A 24,676-nucleotide genomic window follows, 5' to 3' on the forward strand; every position below is an offset into this window, starting at 1 on the left:
GCACAAACTTTCTCATAATGGATGTTTTGTCACCTTCCATATAACATGCTATGTATGATACTTGTCGTGGACTAGATGATTTAATCACAAATCATTTTAGATAGATTTTGGTAGCTAATTCAAAAACATTTTGCTTTAAAATATCCAGACTAGGGGGTGCCTGGGTGACTTAATCGGTTGAGCATCTCTTGATTTCAGCTTAGGTCATGATCTCATGGTGGTGAGACTCAGCTCCGCGTCAAGCTCCATGCTAACAGCTTGGGATTCTCATTCTCTTTCTCTTCATCTCTCTCTGTCCCTCCCCTCCCTCAAAATTAATTAATTAATTAAAAAAAAAAACCTTTAAAATATCCAGATTAGAAAAAAGAGAATTTCTTTAGAGACACTGAAGATGAAGAAACTGAAATAAATGCTGACACATCAAAAATGCATTCTGCCTTGATCCCACCACTAATCTTTCAGCTCTAGTTCTCTTTTGAATGAATGATTTAACAAACAGAATCCAAGCCAGGAAGGGGAAAAAAAAGGCTATGAAATAATTATTTGGAGGAAAAAAAAAAAGACAACAATGGTAGAGGATACAAGGGTATTTAATTTCAAGATATGTGAACACTGACTCTTAACCTCCAACAATAACAAAAATGACCCAAAGAATGACATCATAACACATGTGAAAAGAGAACTGCGATGTTGATTAATAGGACAGGATGCAATGGCCCTATAATGAATTCTACACTGTACCTTTCTCAAAGGATTGGAATTACATGAGCTCAGGGCTATGACCCAACAACTAAGCTTCCAGGACAAGAGACTTTATGGGACTTGATTATGTATTCTCCAGATAAATCACAGGGAAACTAAAATGATATTTCTGTACAGGCACATAGCCGCAGGATCTAGATTCACACATGACTCTTAGGAAAGAGGAAAGACTGAACCAGAGACCTGACGTGCATTTATATTTTAAATTGTCCTACAATCGGCAAGACCACAAAGAGTAGGAAGGAGATAAAGTTAGGGCAATATGGGGGATAAAGGAGATAAAAACGAAAGTGAGAAAAAAAAGAATAATCTTGTATGAACAGGATTGGAAATATATAGGGAAGAAAATGGAGTGACAGCAACAAAGTAGTTCAACATCCCATTGTTCTAGGCTCCTGGAAGTTTTGACAATGTGAAGACCATGAGAGATCAAAATGTTAGAAAACCAAGTCACCCTGTGTCCCGTCACGTTTCAGTCTGCTAAAGGAAGAACACAGCTCTTGCTTATATACACATAATGAATCTTCTTGGCAGAATAACCTTTTCGTCCTAAGGGAACAGGGCAGGCTACTGACCTTCAGTTAAGAACTATCTTCAAGGCATTAGGACAAATGTGTAACCTGATGATAGCTAGGGGCTCAAGAACTAGTGAGGTAAGATAAATCCTTCTGAAAGCTACTTGCTCATTTTCTCCCACCATAGATGGTTTTCCTAAAGTCTGTTAGTAGTTGATGTTATATCTCTCCTCAGTCCTTCCCTGACACTCTCAGATAAAATAGCCAGCTGGACCAACCCACAAGGTGCCCCCTTGATCCATCCTGAATCTAGTTTCAACTGCCACCTCAAACATCCCAAACGATACTCCATAGTTCACAGCCTACCCTCTTGACCTTGTGACCAGGCCAGTATACAGTAGGTAGAGAATAGAACACACACACACACACACACACACACACAATGGAGAGAGAGAGAGAGAGAAAGGAACAATTGGAGAGGCAGAAGGAAGTATGGCTTATTACATTTTAGCAGTCTTTCATGTTCTCAATGGGTTTTACCATAACCCAAAGTCAGAGGAGTATGCACATAACATGAAGCTTATTTGGGGAAATTTAATTTTATACTCCAATTCTTTTATCAATATGTCTCCCATCCACCTTGGTGGTCTTAATGGTGACCTTGAAGCTTTACTGATTATCCAACTCTAAATCTAAAGATACTTACTTTGTTTTTTCCCTTATACATCTATTGCAGGTCTATTAATTATATGATATTGATAGATAGATAGATAGATAGATAGATAGTGAAATTCACAATTATCTTTAAAGGAAGCAACCTCCTGCTCTTCTTCAGTGATATGTCCTAAGACCTAAAGTGTGTTCAGTCAGAGAATCCTTCTTTTATTCATTTAAATACCTTATATTCCAGGACAGCTCTCTGCATAGATACTGGTGATAATCCTTTGGCATTGCTTGTTTGAAATTATCAGCATGAACTGTGACCATAACCCTGTGCCTTTGCTTTGTCAAATCCTGTGCTACAGAGGATGGCTTAGCCATTCAGTTTCTTTTGGTAGGTTCATAATGTTTTCCCATTACCAGGGCCTGTGCCAATCATCTTTAATAACTAGATAGCAGAAAGGAGAAGAATTGGAGTTCAAAATCAAAGCCAAGAAAATCTGAATATATATCCAGTGTAGCATTGTGTAAAGAGCAGAAGGTTGGGAGTCAGAGCTCTGTTTTGGGATTTCAACAAGTCGCAGAGGTATATAACCTTGAAGACATCTGTTAACTTCTTGGGTCTATGTTCTCTAAAAATTGGATTCAAACATATTTGTTTGAAAACTTCAATTGTGTAAGAATTCTTTGATGTGCTTATTGAAATACAGATTTCTGAGACCTACACCCAGATATTTTGTCCACATGATCTTAGGGCCCTGAAATATGGATCCAATCTCATGCTCTGAAAGAAGTAGCATTGTGTTAGCACATCATCTACAGGGCTGTCCTGAAGTATTTCAAAGTCCATGCATGAGTTGCTCACCCTATAGCACCATAATTGTTTCTGATTTTGCTCTGATATTTTTTCTTATCAATTAATACACTTCAGAGACCTTAGTTTTGAAATCTCTGATTGGTTTAATTGAGCATACTCACCTTTATAATTTCCTTCCCCATTCTCTTTATCAGACCCTTTACTTCTGAGGAAATGTAATACTTCTGTTCCTCTGACGCTTAATGACCCTTCTATTTTATATTTAAAATAAAGATTTGTTTGTGGCTTCACAAGTACTCTCCCAGTGCCTTTGGAGGGTTATTTTTTTTAATTACTTAAACTCAAAGAGCTTGCAATATATAAGGGATGGTAAGGGAGAAGAATTAGAGAAACTTTATAAAGACAAAAGTACAGATTTATGCCAAAATATTGGAGAAGGAAGGGATATCTAATGGAGAAACCCATTAATAAAACTGGATATTTATTTTTAATATTACACTTGGTGATATGTGCTAGGTGTTTATCTCTCTCTTTTAACAGGTAAAAAGGCTCAAGATAAGTTAAACAAAACCAGAGACGTGATTTTGTTAGTAAATCTTTCACTTGTCTTTTGACACATAATTTTAAGAATCTGTATGCAAACACATTCCAGTGACCTCAAAATCATTTATGATTTGTCGAAGATATAAAAATAAAATAGAAATATAAAGTTCCTTAGAGGGCATTCTATTTGAGTTAAAATACATCTTAATGTCCTGTATAATACAAGTATTAATAAGGTATAGATGCTTTTCTTATATTGATACAGGAATCATGCATAGAATCAACACAAATACATTAGGAAAATAAATAACCTGAGCTTTAACATACTGTAAATTGAAAATATACTTCAAATCTGAAAGATATCCTTGCTAGGATTTTATTGGGCTTGCCATTTAGATTAACTCAATCCCATGTACCATATGATTCTGATATCCTGTGATTTATAACATGGATTTAAAAGATCAGGATGATTTATCATCTCCAACCCAAACTCTGGAAACATTTCAAATAGAGATCATTTAAAAAGAGGTTTTATCTTCTAATCTCAGTGTGACAGAGAGTGTTCATAATGTTTTGATGACGAGGTGCAGAAAAATTTTAACTTCAAAAAATGAATTCAGGAAATAGTGTAATTAAGCAAAACATATGGGATGATATAATATTACTGGCAGTCATCCTAGACATCAATTTTGAAGTTAAGTAAAAGCAAAGAAAGTGAAAGATCTCTGTTATAAGAAGAATAAAAAAAACTTTGAAAGAACTTAGACACTGAAGAAATTTACAGCTCTGAGGAATGGAACGCTCTGTACCAATATCATCATCTCTCCAGGTTAGCAAATAAAAATTAAAATTGAATCCCTTTTGCTGTTTCTCCTTTGGTCCAAGGATAATTGTTGACAAGTTAGAAGGTCAGGAAGTATTGGGTAGGTAAAGGCATGGTTCAGACAGGGAAACTTCAGAAGGTCAGAGAGCTGGGAGCAATGCCTGACTCAGAATGAAGTACAATTGTGTCTTGCTGGACCCAGTGTCCACATGACATCTGATAGGAGGCTGAGGATGACAAATATGCAACCAGTATGGTGAAAGGTGTAGCAGCCCGGGAGTGTCAGGTATGTCAGAATTTTTAAGAATTAAAATTTAAGGGGAGGCTGGATGGTTCAGTTGGTTAAACGTCCAACTCTTGGTCTCGGCTCAGGTCACGATCTCTTGGTCTCTCAAACTCAGGTCATGAGTTTGAACCCCGCATCAGGTTTTGTGCTGACAGCTTGGAGCCTGCTTGGGATTCTGTGTCTCCCTCTCTCTCTCTGTCCCTCCCCAGTTCACACACAGTCTCTCTCTCTCTCTCTTTCTCTCTCTCTCTCTCTCTCTCTGTCTTTCTCTCAAAAATAAATAAATATTTTTAAAAAAAAAAGAATTAAAATTTAAAATAAAATTCAAGTTAAAAAATAATAAAATAGGGGTCCCTGGGTGGCTTGGTTAAGGGTCCGACTTCGGCTCAGGTCGTGATCTTGCAGTCTGTGAGTTCAAGTCCCACCTCAGGCTCTGTGCTGACAGCTCAGAGCCTGGAGCCTGCTCTGGTTTCTGTGTTTCCTTTTCTCTATCTGCCTCTCCCCCAATCACGTGCCTCCCTCTCTCTTAAAAATAAATGAACATTTAAAAAACCTTAAAAATAATAAAATAAAAAAGTTAAATATATAAACTTTAAATGTGGACAAGGTTTTGTAGGAACATAACATTTCTATATAATTCTGGTTGGAAAGTAATTTAGTTTTTCTAAGAGACAATTTTTGTAATTTGTATTGAGACAAATTACCACACTGATTTTTTCTTTTGGTAAATACAATGAAATAATTAAAATGCATATGTAGATTTAATTGTAAGGATGATTATCAGAAGGATGTTTATAATATGGAGAAGTTAGAAGTAGCATGAATTTCCAAAAAGATGCTATTTATTGAATAATTGTGGTATTTTAATGCGATTATAGACTGTAGAGTGATTATAATGATGTTGTAGAGACTTAGTTTTTACTTAGAAAGACACCTTGGTTAGTGGAGATAAGATAACTTAGCACTATAAAGAATATGGTATAATTTTGGATAAAAGAAAAAAGAAATACTATGCATGGGAAATTACTCAGAAGAGTATAAGCCTACCCATTTTTACCACATTTACAGTACATGTCATGAGCTGAAAAAATGTTATTTATTTGTACATTATCCATTTCACTGATTAGAATATAAACTCAGTGAATTCACAGACCATGCTTGCCAGGATAACCAGTATACTCCATTGTCTATTATGGCACTTACTATGAGATCAATAAAACATTGTTGTTGCTGCTTTTGTTATTTTTTTATTCTTTTGAGAGAGAGGGGAGAGGAATAGAAGAAGAAGGGAAAGAGGGAATCTTAAGCAAGCTCCATGCCCAGCATGGACCCCAACTGAGGGCTTGATCTCATGACTGTGAGATTATGACCTGAGCTGAAATCAAGAGTTGGATCCTTAATCAACTAAGCCACTCTGGTGCCATTGTTGTTTTTTTAATGTAAATGTTGACTAGACCTCTGTTAAACAAGTAAATAAACCTAACAATATTGCACCTAATCATAAAAACTTATGGCTGGAATTCTGGCTCTTTCTGTTTTCTTTTTCTGATTGCTTTTGTCCTCTGTCTTGTTTCATACAATGACATATTACATGCCATGGAGAGAAAACCATCACAGTCAAGCCAAGAACCAGCTAGATGGTTAAACTAAGCTTAAATGTGCAGGTCAGGACTCAGATGAAGGAAGATGAGAAGCACCTGAGTAATTGGTTCTGATACCACATTTTAAAATCAAAGTAAATACACAAATAGAATTATAAAAATAAAGGAGATTTAAACAATGGTCCACTCATCAGTCATCTCAACAAAGCAGCAATGACATCATCATCACCCTTGGTGTCGACGGTTGTGAATATTTCATTGATGTATAACATATCAATTTCTAAGCCAATCTCCTCCACATATTGACACTGGTGAACACTAACACTTACAGATAACCCCCAATTAATATTTTGGTGAAAAGCTATTTTTAAAATTGAAATGATATATTAACAGACACCCCAAGGAACAAATTTCTGAATTAGAACCATACACTAAGATAGACCACAGTGTATTCAGAGAGGAATAGCCAGCATGGGAGGGGGTTAGCAGAAATAACGAACAGTTTGCATTAGAAGTGACAATGGTAATTTCATGTGCTAAAGGCTTTCCCTGTCAATCAATTTTTCACTACTAACAGAAGTGCAATGGGACCATCACAAACCTTCATGTCACATGAACAATAGCTGAAGGAACTTGGGCAGTTTAGTTTGTTAAGACTATAAGAAAACCATCAGCAAGGGGGATTTTATCACTTCAAATATACAGCATGCTAACATACAGAAGACATTTTAGACTTTCAAAAATATGGCTACAAAAGATACGATTAAGACCAGTGGTGGTAATCCCAAGAAAACTGCTTGAAGTTCATTCCCAGGAATAATTTCTAATAGGTGGAGATAATCTACAGATTAACTGTACCAAAATTTCCTGCATTTTTACAGTAAAGAAAACAAAACAAAACAAATCTTCCTCAACAGGTTGAGAGAAAGCACCTCAAGGGGAGAAATGTGATTTCCTGATTGCTTTGTGATTTCCTTAGACATTGCAGAGTACCTGGCACCTTGGAAACCACAGCAACTGTGTGAGGCAAGGTGTGAGCAGAGGTTTCCCCATCACTGGGCTGCTGCTGCAGGGAAGGCTGCTGCAATATCACTCTGTGCCAAGACTTCATGATTCTAAAGTAAAACTTCCATTTTCTATAAATATTTCACCAGGTTCTCTAAATAGTTGTTTTCTTCCACTTTGTGTTCTCAGAATCATTTTAAAATTGTATTTAAAGGGTGTGCATGTGTAGCTACTCAGGGCAATTATTAGATTTTACTCAAATTTATCTAATCATGTCACTTCACAGGTCAAAAAGCTTTCAACACTTCCTCATTCCTCACTGCATAAATGCCAGTTTCACTACCATTTGGAATGTGATCTCTGCCTACCTTTCAGTTCCGTCTCTTGCTATTCTCCCTCTCCAACACTGATGAGCCTCCAGACATTCTGAATGTCTGTCTCTTGTTAAAATGTTTCATGCTTTCTTGCCATCACGCTTTCACTGGTGTTACTTTAACTGTGAAGAGTAATCATTGCTTTCCCAGATTCTCTAACTCCTACGCTTTGGTGTGGGTATCACTTCTTTCTAAAATCTTCACTGATTTCAAAATCTGGATTAAGAGCTCTGATAGCATCCTATCCTTCCCATGCCCCACACTACTGTGGCTCAGTTTTCTTAATTTCCCTTCTCTCTTCCCAAACAATAAATTCCAGGAGGATAGATATCATGTTAATCTCTTTTTATTGAATAAATTTACCATATAACGCCATGTAGGTAAGGTATACAGTGTATTACTTTGATGCATCTATATATCTTAATGTCATTGCTAAGGAAGCCATATTTATCACATTACATAACAATGGTAAACTATTATTCCTATATTCATTATCCTGTGCTTTAGATCCCTATGGTTTATTTACTTGCTAGTTAAATGTGTGTACCCTTAAATACCATCAATCTTATTCCTTTCCACCATTCCCTGGTAACCACCATTTTGCTCTGTTTTTCATAGGTTTAACATTTTTAGATCCCACATACAAGTGATATCATATAGTTCTTACCTTCCTCTGACTTATTTCACCTAGCATAATGTGCTTAACGTCCATCTATGTTGTCACAAATGAGAGTCTTATCTTTTTAAATTTTATATCTCCATTAGTGCCTATGCATAGCAAGTGCTCAGTAAATATTTGTTAATAAACAACTGATTGCTAGCTGTTTGTAAGGCATGAATCAATGAGCTCACAGAAGTCTGAGTCTGTTTTTTTTCTACTTCAACCTCATGCTCTAGCCCAGGAAGGAACCCACAGGGTGAGAAGGATTAGATTTAATTATTATTTTTTAAATTGTTTTTCCTGATGTATTTCTTAGATCCTGGCATCAGTATGCAAACAATCTCTCTCTCTCTCTCTCTCTCTCTCTCTCTCTCTCTCTCTCTCTCCCTCTCTCTCTCTCTCTCACATACACACACACACACACACACACACACACACACACACACACACTAAGCTCTTATGTGACCACAAACATCTGTGTTTACTGGGAGAACACAATACAGACAGGGAATTCACCTGAAATGTTATATTGACAAAGCAGTCTGTCATCCTGTGTCTACTTTGAATACACTAATGGGTATGCAGGATGTGGTCCACGGAACCATGTGGCTTATTTGGGCTATCACTTACCCTTTGAGTACCTTTGGTAATTGGCTGTGTTGACAGAAGCAGCCAACATTTTGTATTAGAGGTTCCAGTGGGTGCATCATGTGTTGATTGCTTTCTCTGTCAATTCATTCTGGTTGCCCAGTAATGAAATCGAAATGAAACTATCACAAATCGGTAGCTCATCAAATCTAAAGCAAGAGAGACAGCCTATTTCTTTTGACTGGGGAATATTTCACGTGGCTATGTTTTACCCTCTATAGCCCACCGCACATGCACATTTTCTGGCAGGAAAGGGAAACATAATGAAATAAAAACGGTGTAAAATAGTCCACAGTATATGAAAACTGTGTCTATAAATTCACAATCTGATAATTCATAAGGAACTACAGCCAAAGCCATTGTGTGTGTGTGTGTGTGTGTGTGTGTGTGTGTGTGTGTGTGTTTCTACTTTCCTGTCAAAGTAGACACAGGATGACAGACTTCTTTGTCAATATAACGTTTCAGGTGAATTCCCTGTCTATATTGTGTTCTCCCAGTAAACACAGATGTTTGTGGTCACATAAGAGCTTAGTGTGTGTGTGTGTGTGTGAGAGAGAGAGAGAGAGAGAGAGAGAGAGAAAGAGAGAGAGAGAGATTGTCTATCATATATATATATATGTATATATGTATATATATACACATATATATACATATATACATATATATATATATATATATATATATATATATGAAATATCACATTTCTTCTGAAATAAAGAGCTATACTTCTGTGGCCTTCATGCAAAGAAAAGAGGGACTGAAGAGAGGGAAAAATGGGTAGGGAGCTTGAAAGTGAAGGAAATTCAGTTATAGCATTTGAGAAGAGAATACTGAACAGAAATAGGAGTTAGTGTTGACTTCTCACAGCCAGTACTAAGGAGTCTTCCTTTCTCAGATGTCAATGGCAAACTGAATTTCACTATGAGTTTACACCATGCCATTTTTGTCTCTCTTTGTCAGTGTAATAAAAGTTTGTATCACACACTGCCATGATTGCTTGAAAAACATTTATTTTAGATGTTTCAATAAAAGTTCATATTTTTATAGAGTATTTGGTGTTTGTTGTTTTCAAAATGATTTATTTGGCCTTTATAACTACCCCATAAAATTGGCCAGGCAGATATATTTTATTCCCATGTTAGAGGAAGAAACTAAGACTTATGACTATAGCGTTTACTAATGACAAAATGGAACTAGAATCCATATCTCCTGACCCAGTTCAATAGTCTAGCTATGAATTTTTCCAGAGGATACATACAGCATCTAGAAATTTTTATACGGATTCACTTGGACAATTGTCAAATTAGGAGCATAAAACTTTCAGTATATCAAAACATCTAACAAAAAAGTGTTCATTTATATTTATCCTCCCCAAAACAGTAATAAATCCAAGACCATCCCAAATGAGTCTGAGAGCTGATGTACATACAAGAGGGAAAGAACTAAAAATTTTTGAAGAAGCTATTACAGTCTAAGTTCAATAGCACACATGTCAAAGAGTAAGTAACTTGTCCTAACAGTTGGTAGAAGGTATAGCTGTAATGACAAGGCCAATTCCACCACATCACATTATCTCCAGTCTACTTAGAATGGCCTTGGAAGAAAGTATTTATTCAACTTCGGGCTGATTATAGATAACTAATCTATTATTCAGTTGCAAATAACATGACCCTAGTAATATTTGTGATAAAGCTGAACTGGGGTGGGAGTTATAGTCTGTATGGTCTTCTCACCATATGACTTGAAAATATGCCTACATTCTCTGGCTATAATTTTCTTCCTATTATATGAGTAATTTGAATAAGATTATTTACATTATTTATTCTAGCTCTAAAGTCACATCAGGTGGTTATATTTTTTATTGAGTTTTTAGTTTTAGTTCCAGTATAGTTAAAATACAGTTTTATACTAGTTTCAGGTGTGCACTAGAGTGATTCCACAATTGTATACATGACTCAGTGCACATCATGGTAAGTGTGCTCTTTAACCCACTTCAACTGTTTCACCCATCCCGCACCTACCTCCCCTCTGGTAACCATCTAAATTTCACTATAGTTCTCTATGGTTAAGAGTCTGTTTCTTGGTTTATTTCCCTCTTCTTTTTTTCTTTTGCTCATTTGTTTTGTTTCTTAAATTCTCCATATTAATTAAATCATATGGTATTTGTGTTTCTCTGACTTACACAGCTTAGCATCCTATACTCTAGCTCCACCCACATTGCTGCAAATGGCAAGATTTCTTCATTTTATGGCTGAATAATATTTCAGTGTGTGTGTGTGTGTGTGCGTGTGTGTGTATCACTTCTTCTATATCCATTCATCTATCTGTGAACACTTGGGCTGCTTCCTCAATTGGTAATTAATACTGTGTTAATATTAATATCGTACATAATGCTGTAATAAATGTAGGGGTCTATGTATCTATCTGAATTAATTTTATTGTATTTGGGGGGATAAATACCCAATAGTTCCATTACTGGATGGTAAGGTAGTTCTATTTTTAACTTTTTGAGGAACCTCCATACTGTTTTCCATAGTGGCTGCACCAGTTTTCATTCCCACCAACAGTGCATGACGGTTTCTTTTTCTCCACATCCTCACCAACACTTGTTTCTTGTGTTTTTTATTTTAGCCGTTTTGACAGTTGTGAGGTGATGTCTCATTGTAGCTTTGATTTGCATTTCCCTGATGATGAGCAATGTTGAGCATCTTTTCATGTGTCTGTTGGCACATCATGTGATTTTATACAGCTCCTGACCTACAGGACACAGTGTAAACTGTGTGGTGATGGCAGTATGTGTGTCCACAGAAGCTCATATCATAATTAGGTAGAGATTAAAATTCCAACTGTAGACAAACCAAATTAGCTAGCAAAAAATTTATAGTTAAAGTTACTAATGAAGTCACAAATATAACCTAGGAAACAATTGCCTTTGATATGCTTCCACAAGTCATAATGAACAGTAAAGAACACATTTCAAAATTTCCATTTATCTATTTTTTTAATTGAAAGTAGTAAGAAAGAATAAGATAAAAAAAGAATAAGATCACTTATGTGCTAAGGCAGACATACTAATGCCTATAAACAAACATACACATTAACCAGACAAAGTAGCACATGACAATTGGATGGTCAGTGCCATGTTTTAGAAGCACTGATCAATAGGAAAAAAAAAAAAAAACAGAATCAAGACTTTAGCTACTCCAATTATATATGTTTTTTTCCCTCATCTATTTGAAAGAAACCAGATCCAACTGTCCAAGTTTCAAAATGGCCTCTTATTTATACTACTAGTAGTAAAATAACTATTCAATTAGTATCATAAGTCTTATAGAGGAAAAGGACAGTGGGGCTAATCAAGTACAATCTCTAGGGACACAGAAAAGGGAAGACCAAAAAGGTGAGATAATGCTACAAATTTTACAGAACTGGTTTCCAGAAAGAAACTCTACATTCCACATCACTAAAATTCAAGTCCAGTGGATATTTGTTTCTACTACATTGTGTGCATAGTTTTCTATATGAAACTAACAGATTCTTAGAATAATGACCCTCACAATTTTCATGGCTCCCTCCTACACTGATTGGGTATGGACAGGTACCTTGCTTTGCTTAATGAGACCAATGCAGACAGGATATGAGCAGACACTTCACAATGCCTGTGCAGAGAAGCATTTCCATTTTTGTGTGCTCCTGGAATCTGCTGGCATCATGTGAAGAAGTCCAAGCTAATCTGCTGTCTTATGGGAAAACTGAGGCTGAAATGCTACTGTCACAACACTTCATAAGCAGTAACCTCCAAAAGCCTAGCTGACTCAAAGGTGGCCTATGATACATGAGTCCAATTGAAATTAGCAGAATATGGCTTACCTGAGCTCTGCCCAACTGACCCACAACCATGAGTTAAACAAAGAGTTGTTATTTTAAGCCATTAGATTTTGTGGCAATCTCTAAAATAGTGCAAAATGTATGGATATAATCAGAGAATGGCAGCATCTAACCAGTTGCTAAGCCAGACATCTTGATTCCTCCCCCTTCCCCACCATTCTCTCCTTTACCCTCTACATTAAACTGCATCCAACCTTGCAATTCTACCTCACAAATGACTCACTCTGACTCACAAGTGAATTGCTCCTTTCCTCATAATTCCTCTGCTTCATCCTGGCCCATGACACCAAATCCCTTGCCTGTATTTTTTTCATCACACAGCTTCCCATTTGGTAGTCCTCTCTCCACCTCGGTTAGTGTCCAAATCCATCTTCTACTCTGTAGCCAAGGGCATGTTCTATAATTCATATCTGACAATAATATTCTCGTTTAGTATTTTCAGTGGCTTTCCATTACCCTTAAAACACAAATCAGACTTTATATCATGGTGAGGCAAATAGTCTCCTGTTTTTTTCTTTTTAGTACTTTTCTTTTTAGTACTTTTTAGTACTTCCAAAATTTAAGTTAGCAGGCATTAGGCCTTCCCAATGGCACAAAACATGTTCGAGGTGTTCATGTAACCAAATTCTCAACAACAGAATGTATAAAATTTAAGCCAGTTCCTTAGAATGAAATTGTGTGTTATCTACTTCTTCACTTCTTCCTGCAGGATGGAAAGTAGATGCAGTGCCATGAGCTAACTTGAATCCTATGATCATGTGGACTATACCCTAGGGAATGGTGGAGTTACAAGAAACAGGGAATCTGGGTCTTTAGATGATCTGGTAGAACAGAGCTGCCTGCCCACACCACGCTCCTCTTTCTCTGTATGGTCACATGAGAGAGAAATACACTTCCATCTTGTTTGAGATAATGTATATAAGCTCTCCTTTTAGAGTTTCTTAGCTTGGAGACTAAATCACACATATTATTTCTATGGATTGCTAGAATATGGCTCCTGTTACTGTCCTGGTCCCACTTTTTCCAAATCTCCCCTCACCCCCTGAAGCAAAAATCATCTGCTGTTTTCTTCCTAGAAATGCTCTAGGAAGAGCACATGAGACCCTTTATCTGAGCTCTTCCTCTGGTCAATGCTTTTCTATCTTCTTCCTCTCTCTTCATCTGACTGATGCTACCCAGTTTTAGGCCTGAGCTTAGATAGTATTTTTTTTTCCATAAAGCCTTCCCTGCTGTCCCCCAAGTCTGGGCTATTTTTTCTTCTCATGAATGACTGTCATATTCTGACTCACTCTATTAAAGCAGAAAGCATGTTATTTTGGATTAGTTTGTCTCTCTGACTAAAGAATAAATTCTGTGAATGCAAAAACAATGTCTCATTCACCATCATATCTCATATCATATCAAATGATAACATAATACCTGGCATGTACTGGAATTATACACATTAATTGGATGATTTAATGCAAAAGTATGGAAAAAAGACTGGAAGGAAGTATATTTAAAAAATAAAGAGTACTGGGGGAATATATGAGGAATATGTATATATCTAGGTAGTGGAGCTATCAGGAATTTTTTTACTGTATTTCCATATTTTCTAAAGTCTAAAATGTGCATATGTTACTTTTATAATCACAAAACACAATACAATGAAAATTTTTTTTTCTAAAATATTAGGCACTGGAGACAAAAGCTTACTTCTGGTTTTGATTTACATGCAAATAGAATATCATCATTACTGGGATCAAATATACTTCTGCCTACTAGTCAGGAACATTGTATGTCCAGGCTAACAACAGGGAAATATGTAATTGACCGATTTTGAAGTTCTAGTCCCAGATGAAGAAAATCAATATGAGCTGCTCCTCCTTCTCTGAGATGAATTTGTGAGTAATAAGAGATACACTGAGGATGATGGATGTGGGTCCATATATTCCCTTGGTGTTTCTTTGAAAAGGCTTATTTGTCCTGCTTTCCACATAAGTTTTCATAAGTGCTTTACAGATTAGGCTTTTTTTGCAACTGAAATTTCTCCCTCTGGAGAAACCACGAGACATTCTTACCGTCTTACCTCAAAGGATGCTTATGTAGGATTAGCTTTTATAATCTAAACATTAAAAACTACCCCATTTCTTCTAGCCTCCTCAACAAAGTTGTAAATGTGCAGTTCATGTGGATTTGGGAAAGCAGAGCATCTACTGAAAATATCTGCTTGTCAAATATGGAGCCAAACCGTAGCTCAGACATGTTGATTTCTTTGTCAGCGGCTGGAAGATACTCTCCATTTTTCTCCTTGCCCTTGAAATAGATGATTTGATTGATTTTGGTTGGTGTGCATTTAGTTTTGGATTTCTCATTGCTAAACTCATTCTTTAGGGAGGTAATGTTTCACTGCATGGAATCAAAGGAAATCTCCCTGAAAATCATCAGTCTAATGAAGACGGGTCATTCATTCTGATGAGTTTTCCTCATTTTCTCTCAGAATGAGAACAAATGTCATAGATACATTATCCATAGAGAAAGTCTGGGCTAAGGCAAAGGCAAAGGCAGAAATTAATTTAATCTCCTGTTCTAGCTTCAACTACTTAAATCATTCAAACCAACAACAGCAACACAAAATTAATAGCTTGACATACTTTTGTATTTAACCTTGAAATATGGTTGGGCAAATTAAACCAATTCAACATGGGCATTCAATCAGTATAAAAAATCCATTAGTGATTGAGTCCAATTTATTAACCAAAGAAATGTAAACTCAGTATAATTGCATCACACATTCTATAGTTATAACTCAGCTGGAGAAAATGAAAGAACTGACAAAAAGGATTAAAATATTGGGGGGTGGTATTTACAGCTTAAAATATTAATTATCGACTTATTTCCATTCACTGGCTATGTGGTCAGATAAATTGCAAATAATTCACTAATAGTACATTGGCAGATAAGGAAGAATTATACCAATCTACTTCCCATAATCTCATTTCCTTGTGTTAAAACCTTACCACATTCTACTACCAAATGGAAATAAATGGAACTGATCATATTTGAGATGCCTACCAAAACCCTTTGATGAACTGATAATTCTCAAAATAATAAATTGATTATTTCTATGATGAAAGTCAGAACTTGAACTATGAAATCTTTTGTTGAATTTTCACTTACAACATTAAAACTAAAATTGAGTTAACATATAACAACAACAACAACAACAAAACACATGTGTTTAGGCTTTGGAAGGGAGTTATCACACATTTAATTAAATCATACATCTAAACTTTAATTTTGGTAAAAATCCTTTCCTTGAAATTCCCTTCCTTTTAAATACCTTTAGTATTAGGAAACTTACTACTTTTAGAAGCAGTCTATTTTATTCTTGGCCAATTTTATCTTTTCTTCTTATCAAGTTGTAAAGTTATTTATGTGCTATTTCACTTGAAACTCCAAGGGGGGGTGGGAGGAGAGCTCTAAAATTAAGCTATAAATATCATAATTTTTAGATGAGGATATAGATTAAGTCATTTTACTAGAGACTAAAGGTAATACATGTAAAGTTTAGAACAGTAGTTGGCAAACTAAGGCCCATGAGCAGTCAATTTTTTTATGCCAAAAAATAGGTTTTGCGTTTTTAAATTGGTGGAAACAAGTCAAAATAAAAATATTTCATGCACATGAAAATGTATAGCATTTAAATTTCAGCATCCATAAATAAAGCTTCATTGAAACACAGCCTCATATATTTGTTTACACATTGCCTCTGGCTGTATGTAACACCAAAGTTTAGTTGTGACAGGGATAAAGTTTAAGATATTTAATATTAGCTCTATTTTTTATATGTTTATTTATTTTGAGAAAGAAAGCATGTGTGCATGCAGGGGAGGGACAGAAAGAGGGAGACAGAATCCCAAGCAGTGCAGTGCAGACTCTGACAGTGCAGAGTCGGACTAGGGGCTCAATCTCACCAACCAAACCATGAGATTATGATGTGAGCCAAAATCAGGAGTTGGATGCTTCACCGAGTGAGCCATCCAGGCGCCCAAATATTAGCTCTTCATAAAAAAAATTACTGACCACTATCTTAGAAAAATGTTGTCCAATATAAATATAATATGAGGCACATATGTATTTTCAAATTTTTAGTAGCCACATTGAAAAAAACTGTAAAAAGAAACAGATAAAATTAATTTAATAATATATTTTACTTAAGTCAAAATATCTCACATTATCTCAACATATAATCAATATAAAAATTATAAATACAATATGTTACATTTTTGTCACACAAAATCTTCAAAACTTAGTGTGTATTTTAATTTACAGCTCCTCTCAATTCAGACCAGCCATATTTCACATACTTAATAACCACCTGTGGCTAGTAGCTGCCATATTGAGCACTGTGGGTCTAGATGACAGGTCTTCTCATATACATTCAGATCTCCAGCAAGTAAATCGTATGTTTATATTTGACTGAGTTCATGTTTTCTGCCCTATTCTCTCTGATTCCAATCCCCACCCCTTTTCTGCTGGATGAAAGCCTGGGTCAAGGGTGATTTGCTAGGGTTGGGAGTTTCCATTATCAGGGTATAGAAAGGAGGTACTTCTTCCTGGGGGGTGGTTCATGCTACTGTTGGCAGAACCCAGAAAGTGCACTTGCTTATTTCTACCCAAGTTAGTGTTCTAAATTCTGAACTGAATCTAGCAATCTACGTGTTGCCTTTCTACTGCAAAGTAGGAAGAAGTGTCATCTCTTTTGTTCTAGAGATAATTTTGTTATGTAGAGATAATTTGTTAATGTAGTCCAGTTTGCTTTCTTGGCAGCTACATTGCACTGATGATTCTTATACCCATGGGAAATATCACTTCTATATCTTTTTTAAAGTGGTGCAATTAAAGCCACATAAGCCTGTCTTACACTTAAGTAGGGTTTCTCCTTTCCTTTCTTCTGTGTTGTGACTCAGAAGCTATGCTCACAAGGAACAGTGGAGGTTGACAAACATGACTGTGTTCTCTAGCTACAAAAAAACAATGTCAGTATTCCCATCTTGAAAGGGCCAAAAAGAGAAATTGATTGATAATATTGACTTCAGTTTATATTATTTTACTATATATATTTTTTATTGTTAAACATCTTGATCATTGAAAGATAATAAAATGTGTAGGAAAAAATGTTACTGAAAGAACTCAGAAAAATTCACTCATGCATACGTAGTTAAGCACTTTTATTTTTTGTGTACTTGTGTTCACAGAACTGTGATTTTATAGTATTTTTAATTGGCACAGTAATGTTTTAATGTAGTAAAATTGTTCCCAGATTTTTAAGATGGCATTAAACACATCAAAAAATGTATGTCATTAAAATATTCCATTTGGTTGTTTCAGATAATAACAATACATTCCCATGTGTTTCAGTATCTGAGCATGTTGAAGATCCACTGTTCTAGAATATATTTCACTCTTTTTAAAAAAAGAAATATACACACACACACACACACACACATACACACCCACGCATACATACACACACACACACACACACACACACACACACACACACACACATTACCAGGGCACCTGGGTGGTCTGGGCCGTTTAAGTGTCTGACTTCAGCTCAGGTCATGATCTCATGGTTCCTGAGTTCGAGCCCAAAATTGGGCTCTCTGCTTATCAGCAGAGGACCTGCTTCAGATCTTCTTTCTGCCTCTCATTCTGCCCTTCCCCAACTTGTGTGGCTCTCTCAAAAGAAATAAACGTTTTTGTTTTTGTTTTTTTTAATATTACCTTGTTCTTTCTTCCCTTACTGTTTTCACATCAAAACCAAATTGCTAAATGGATAGTATGGAATACAAATCCTGAATATAAAAACTGTACATATCAGTTCCTATCTTTTCCACCTCAAACCATAAGATAAAGCAGATGTTAACTGCTGCATGTTCTAAGAAATAACAGTTTAAGATTATTGTAATTGTGGTTATGAAACAATTGCTATATGTTATCTCAATAAATATTAAGTACTCTCCTATTTCTCTAGTGCGGCACAGACTGTCAGGAAATTCAGTGAAAAGAAGAACTGACAGTAATAATACAACAATGGTAGCTAATATTTTCACAAGCTTACTATACCATACACTGTGCAAAGATTTCATATGTGGTATCTCATTTAATACTCATGATAACCCTAGGGATTACTCCCAATATTGTTGCCATTTCACGGGTCAGAAAACAAACTTATTGAAATTGAGTTACTTTCTCAAGGTTGCAAATACAGAATATTGATTTTTTCCAATAAAATAACATTTGTTTTTTGGTTATCCATTAAGGAACCAATAGTAAAATTCCTTACTTTTGCTATGATAGTCTGTCGACTTTTAAAGCATATTTTTATAAATTTCTAGCTTTCCTTCTAACCCTCCAACAAAACAACTTTTATATATGCTGCCTATTTTCCACAATAAGTCATAATTTTGTCTTGAAAAATATCTCTGCAGAGCCAGAATACAAATGACAACAATGGCACATAATAAACTGTATTATAAACTGTGTCTGTTCTGAAGAATAGAAATCGCAAAAAGATGTCACAGACTTGTGTAATTTATAAATAAAAAATACATTGCATTATGGACCACAGAGTTATCATCTCCCCTGTTGAACTTGCTTCTTTCATGGTTTTCCATTTTTATGTATGTATGTATGTATGTATGTATGTATGTGAGTGAGACTGCTCCTTTCAGTTACAAGGGATCAAAAATCTCACAACCTTGGGGCACCTGGATGGCTCATTGGGTCCAGTATCTGACTCTTGGCTTTGGCTCAGGTCATCATCTCAGGGTTTGATCTCATGATTCATGAGTTTGAGCCCCACATTGGGCTCTGTGCCAACAGTGCAGAGCCTGCTTGGGATTCCCTCTTCCTCTCTCTGCCCCTTCCCCACTCATTCTGTCTCTGTATCTCTCAAAATAAATAAGTAAACTTAAAAAAATGAATCACTGAATTAAAAAAAAATCTCACAATCTTTCACTTCTCTCCTGCTCACATGTAGTAATTTACCAACCCTTTAAATTCTGTATGAACAACAAAAATAACCCCCCTTTTCCATTTTTTACCTCCTTCACCATAATAAAGGCACTCATTTTGTCTTTGTGTTGAAATTGCCTTCAAGCTGAAGTCCTTGACTTGGGCCTTTCCCCTCTGATTCACCTTGGTTAGTTTTGCAACATTCCTTTTTCTGAGTTCTACATATCGGTTAAGAGGATTTCTCCTGGAGTCACATTCCCAGGGTTCAAATTCTGGCCCTACCACGGATTCACCCTAACTCTGGGATAGTCCCTAAAACAGTAGGTCTCAGTTTCCTTTAAAAATTTTTAATGTTTATTTATTTTTGAAGGAGAGAGAGAGAGACAAAGTTTGAGTGGGGGAGGGGCAGAGAGAGAGAGGGAGACAGAGAATCAGAAGTAGGCTCCAGGCTCTGAGCTGTCAGCAGAGAGCCCAACATGGGGCTCAAACCAACAAACCCTGAGATCATGACCTGAGCTGAAGTCGGACGCTCAACCGACTGAGCCACTCACGCGCCCCATCAGTTTCCTTTAGATAACATGGGAACAATAGCATTGCCTATGCCATTAGGTTGTTCTGAAGACTGTATATAATATGCACAATACTTAAAACAGGGTCCAGAACAAAAATAATTAGCTACTATTATTACATTCAGGGGAAAAAGCCTTCAGTGGTTTTAAGTTTCTAAATATGGCATTCAAAACCCTCGGTATCAGGTTCCAATCCATTTTTGCAATCACATTTTCTCATGATTCCAACTGAATTCATTTCAACATCATTTTAGCCAGACCCCATCTATACAATGGAGTGGATTAAAAAATCAGGCATAGTGCTTACCTAGAAGGAACTTGAAATCTGGTAAGACTAACAGAAATAATAAATAAATAACCATACTATATAGCATGTAAAGTACCATGCTGTGGCAAAAAGCAGAAAGTGATTGGTTCTTTTGAAAAGGCATTTTTGGAAGTGGCAAAGAAGGTAAGATTTGGAGTGGGTCTCCTCATAAATGAGGATTTTACTAAAACAGGTCATTAATGGAAAAGAGGAGAGGAAATGTAAAGCATTCACACACACTATATCCAGCCATATACGGTCATATTATACAGTTACCTGAATCACGCCCTCCTCAGGCCTTCCACCCTCTGCTTATAATTCCCACTTTTCCTTCATCTTCAACACTTAAATGTTTTGCATCCGCAACACCCAATTCAGACATTATTTGCTCAAGGAAGCCTTGCTTTTGCTGGCTGGAAACTCTTTTCATTTCTCATTCCCATGGCATGTTAACTAAATCTTCTTGTATAGCATATATGCTCTTTAAAATTAGGAGTTATGTAAAACTTATTTTTTGGGCCTCTTTGTAACACTTAGACAATTTCTAGTAAATATCAGAAGATATTTGCGTGATTAAATAAATTTTTTAAAGCCAGACGGACTTAGGATCAAAAAGTAACTTGCTCAAGTCACTGACTCTGAATATAAATTCCTTGAGGACAGTTATTATGTTAACTTTGTTTATCATTATCTTCTTGATATAACATGCCCCCAATACTTATGAATCAATACCAGATCGTACCAGTGGTAGAGATATTGACGCAAATCCACTCTTTACTCCAAGGTCATTCGTTACTTACTCCGTTAAATTATTAATTTTTTATTATGTGAAAAATCTAAGAATTATATACATTTCTCACCATTCAGTATTAGTTTCTCTACTATATGAATATTAGACATAAATGTATTTATTCACATGACTTTATATCGATGATTATGTACAAACATTTGTATATACTGCCTATTCTTTTATGGCTTAAGATGAATGAAAGTGTATTCGTGTTTAAACATACCCTTCTCTATTTAAAGTTTATGTAAATTCTAGAGTTACATGGCTAGATAGATTCTTTTGAAATCATGTTGTAAAAGAAAGGAAGCACAGTCACTGGGGACCAGAGGATTGTCATTTAAATGAGTAACTTCTGCAAAGAAGGTCAGAATGTGAGATTACAGATTTTGCTGAACATTATATTTCACTTAAAAAAAAACTCAGCAGTTTTGTTTACTTGAATAGTGTTTCCAAATCTACTTTCATTAACTAGAGTGCTGCAGTAACCAGCAGTTCAGGGAGGGCTTTCATCTCCAGTAGCTTAGAGAGATAATGATAAGCCATCTTAAAGTCTGGGTTTATTAGAAATGACTGAAATGCATTATAGGGCAGTGGTAACCGTAATGGTTGGTTTATCAACCAGTGGGGTGGAATTAAAAATGCATTAAAATTTATACAAAGGAAAGCAAATAGCAGTGAGTCTCTATTGGTTTTGACATAGTTAAATGAACTGTTATTTCACTTTGTGTGGCTAATAAAATAAGACCTGTAAAAATAGAAGAAACATTCCCCTTTGGAACTTGAGCAATGTGAAAATCTATTATTAATGAAATAGACAGCTTCTTTCTTTATGCATGTGGATGGTATATTCATTAAAACACACACACACACACACACACACACACACACACACACACACAAAGGAAGAAGTCTTCTCTCAGAATAAGTGGCAATATCATTGATAGTTTTTATGACTAAGGTTTGATCAAGCAGAGAATACAAAATTAGAAAGTGAAACATAACTCTAAACAGGAGGGGAATAAACAGCTATGAAACATATCTATGAATTCTAATTATATATGCCAACATTTACTCCTATCATAAATTTCAAGGCACTCCTTGAAACTTTCAGATTTCAGTCTCCTGGTCTTTCCATTCATGTATTCCATCTATCTATCCATATACTCAAAGATACTTCCCAAGGAAAGGTGATTAAGTAATATAAAATCACTACCCTCACGCAATTTGTAGCTTAGTCACAGAGGCATATGATAAACAATTTCATAAATATATCATTACAAATGTTATAAAGAGTTCAATGAAAAGCACAGGATGTTATTAGCAGGGCCAGCTTCACAGGCACAGGATCTGAGAAGTCTCATGAGAACTTATGCTCAGAAAGGCTGCAGATTTGGTTTAAGGCTCTCCTATTGCTATCTTAAAATTCTTAATAATTTGATGTTTTAAATGATATAATTAAGTCCAGTGGTATAATGTAACATGCAGATGAGCAGAGGAAACTGTGCAATATGAGTGTCCACCATTCTTCCTGCTCCATTCATATGTGGTACAGCCTTCTAGTGGGTCTCTGCTAGGTAGAAGTTCAGTGATACTTATAGGAGTATAAGGTAAGTATTTTATATCTAAGACTGACAGCCCCTAGAGGCAATACTTTCTTTTCTAACCAGAACTTACTGTGAATGCAGAAATAATCTAATGTCATTGAAAGAAACATGAATGACCAAGAAAGTCTATCATATCCTTTCTGACTCATGTGACTTCCCTGTATCAGCCAACCACTTATGCTGAATATGACATGGAAGTAAAGGGGAAGCTAGGGTGACCCAAGGTTCCTTATTCTTTCAATCATTGTTTATCTATAAGAAAGCTAAAAGTAGAGACTGTTGGTAGAAAGTATGCATAGCAAGAAATAAAGTGAAAACATCTAAACTGGTTTTGTGCAATATTTCTGTTGCTCCACTAAGAAGGAAACACATATACACGTTTGGGCTACAAAACAGGAAGTATGTAATTCCTATTTTCTCAGATGTGTTAAACTCGCATTTGTCATTAAAACTGGCATTGCACATGATAAAGATGAATAATTTAAATTCATATATAATTATGAATTGTATTGAATTATATGTGAATTCATATATAATAAATTCATATAATTCAATTATAGTGTTTTAAAATTTTATGTTATAATTTATCAAGTTATAAAATTAATGTTAATAATTTAAAAGTTTTATTTTTCTTTACTTAGAACAACATTAACAAATACAAATATACCACAACAAGTCAAACAAGGTGGAAGAAGAAGGGAAGACCTTTACACCCTACTCACTTTTAACAATACTTTTGTTTGGGTTTTTAGACAGGGGTTCCTCATTTGCAGAGTCTGGAAATTGTGTCATTGGTCCTGCTGGAAGTGTACCCTGAAGATCTAACTGAGCCTGAGAAGTTAAGGAAGGACTTCTTGCCAAGTAGTAATTACTGAGAGAAAAAGATGAGCAGCAGTGAGGCAGATAAAAAAGGCAGTAGGAGGTCTGGGTCGGGGAGGAGAAGGCTGAATGTTCCAGGCAGAGGGTCTGATACAAAGACAGTAATAGCAGAAAGAGCCAGGAGTGTTTGTGGAACAGACGTAAAGTCAGTGTGACTGGAACTTAGTAAGCAGGGAAGGGATTGCATGGGGTGGAGATTACATTTGCGTCATGCTGCACCTCTTGGAAGAGAAAAACTTACAGGCCTGAAATGAGGGCAACTGGAACACCCAGAATTGATTATAACAAAAGCCATCCTATATCACATTATTATTATGTGCCTGGCACTCTGCCAAGGGACTTAATGACATTACCTTTTTGGCCCTCCAACAACAAAGCAAAGTGGAATTTTCTGGTTTTGTTATTCAGACAAGGAATTATGAGGTTCAGATAGATTAAGGAATTTGTCTCAGGTCATATGGCCAGTGAGTAACAGAGTCATAGATAAAACATTTTTTCTGAATGTAGACTAGAATGCAAGCCCCAGGAGGAAAGGGACTTGGCCTGTCTTTATGCTCTTATATTCTTAGTACATAGACCAATACCTGTCACATAACAAGCTCTCAAGATTTGTTAAGTGAATAAATAAATGACTTGGGTAAATCTTATAATGGCAAATTCACTGGGCCTTCATGACTTCAGATGGATTCTGGAGTATTTGGTTGGGATTTCTGTATAGGTTGAGAACCAGTAATGTTTCTTTTCAAATGAACGATAAAAAGCGAAAAAGGAAAGCAACACAGCCAATTGAAAGAGAAGAGACAGAAATGCATGGTATAGACTTTGCCTTTACTAGCTCTACAACCTTGGGAAAGCCACTTCCCCTCAGGTCTCAGTCATTTCAATGGACTATAGCAGGTAATATGTGAGGTTCTTGCCAGATCTCACATATTATGGTGT

This window comes from Panthera tigris, chromosome D1 (assembly GCF_018350195.1).
Source record: "Panthera tigris isolate Pti1 chromosome D1, P.tigris_Pti1_mat1.1, whole genome shotgun sequence".
NCBI classification, from domain to species: Eukaryota; Metazoa; Chordata; class Mammalia; order Carnivora; family Felidae; genus Panthera; species Panthera tigris.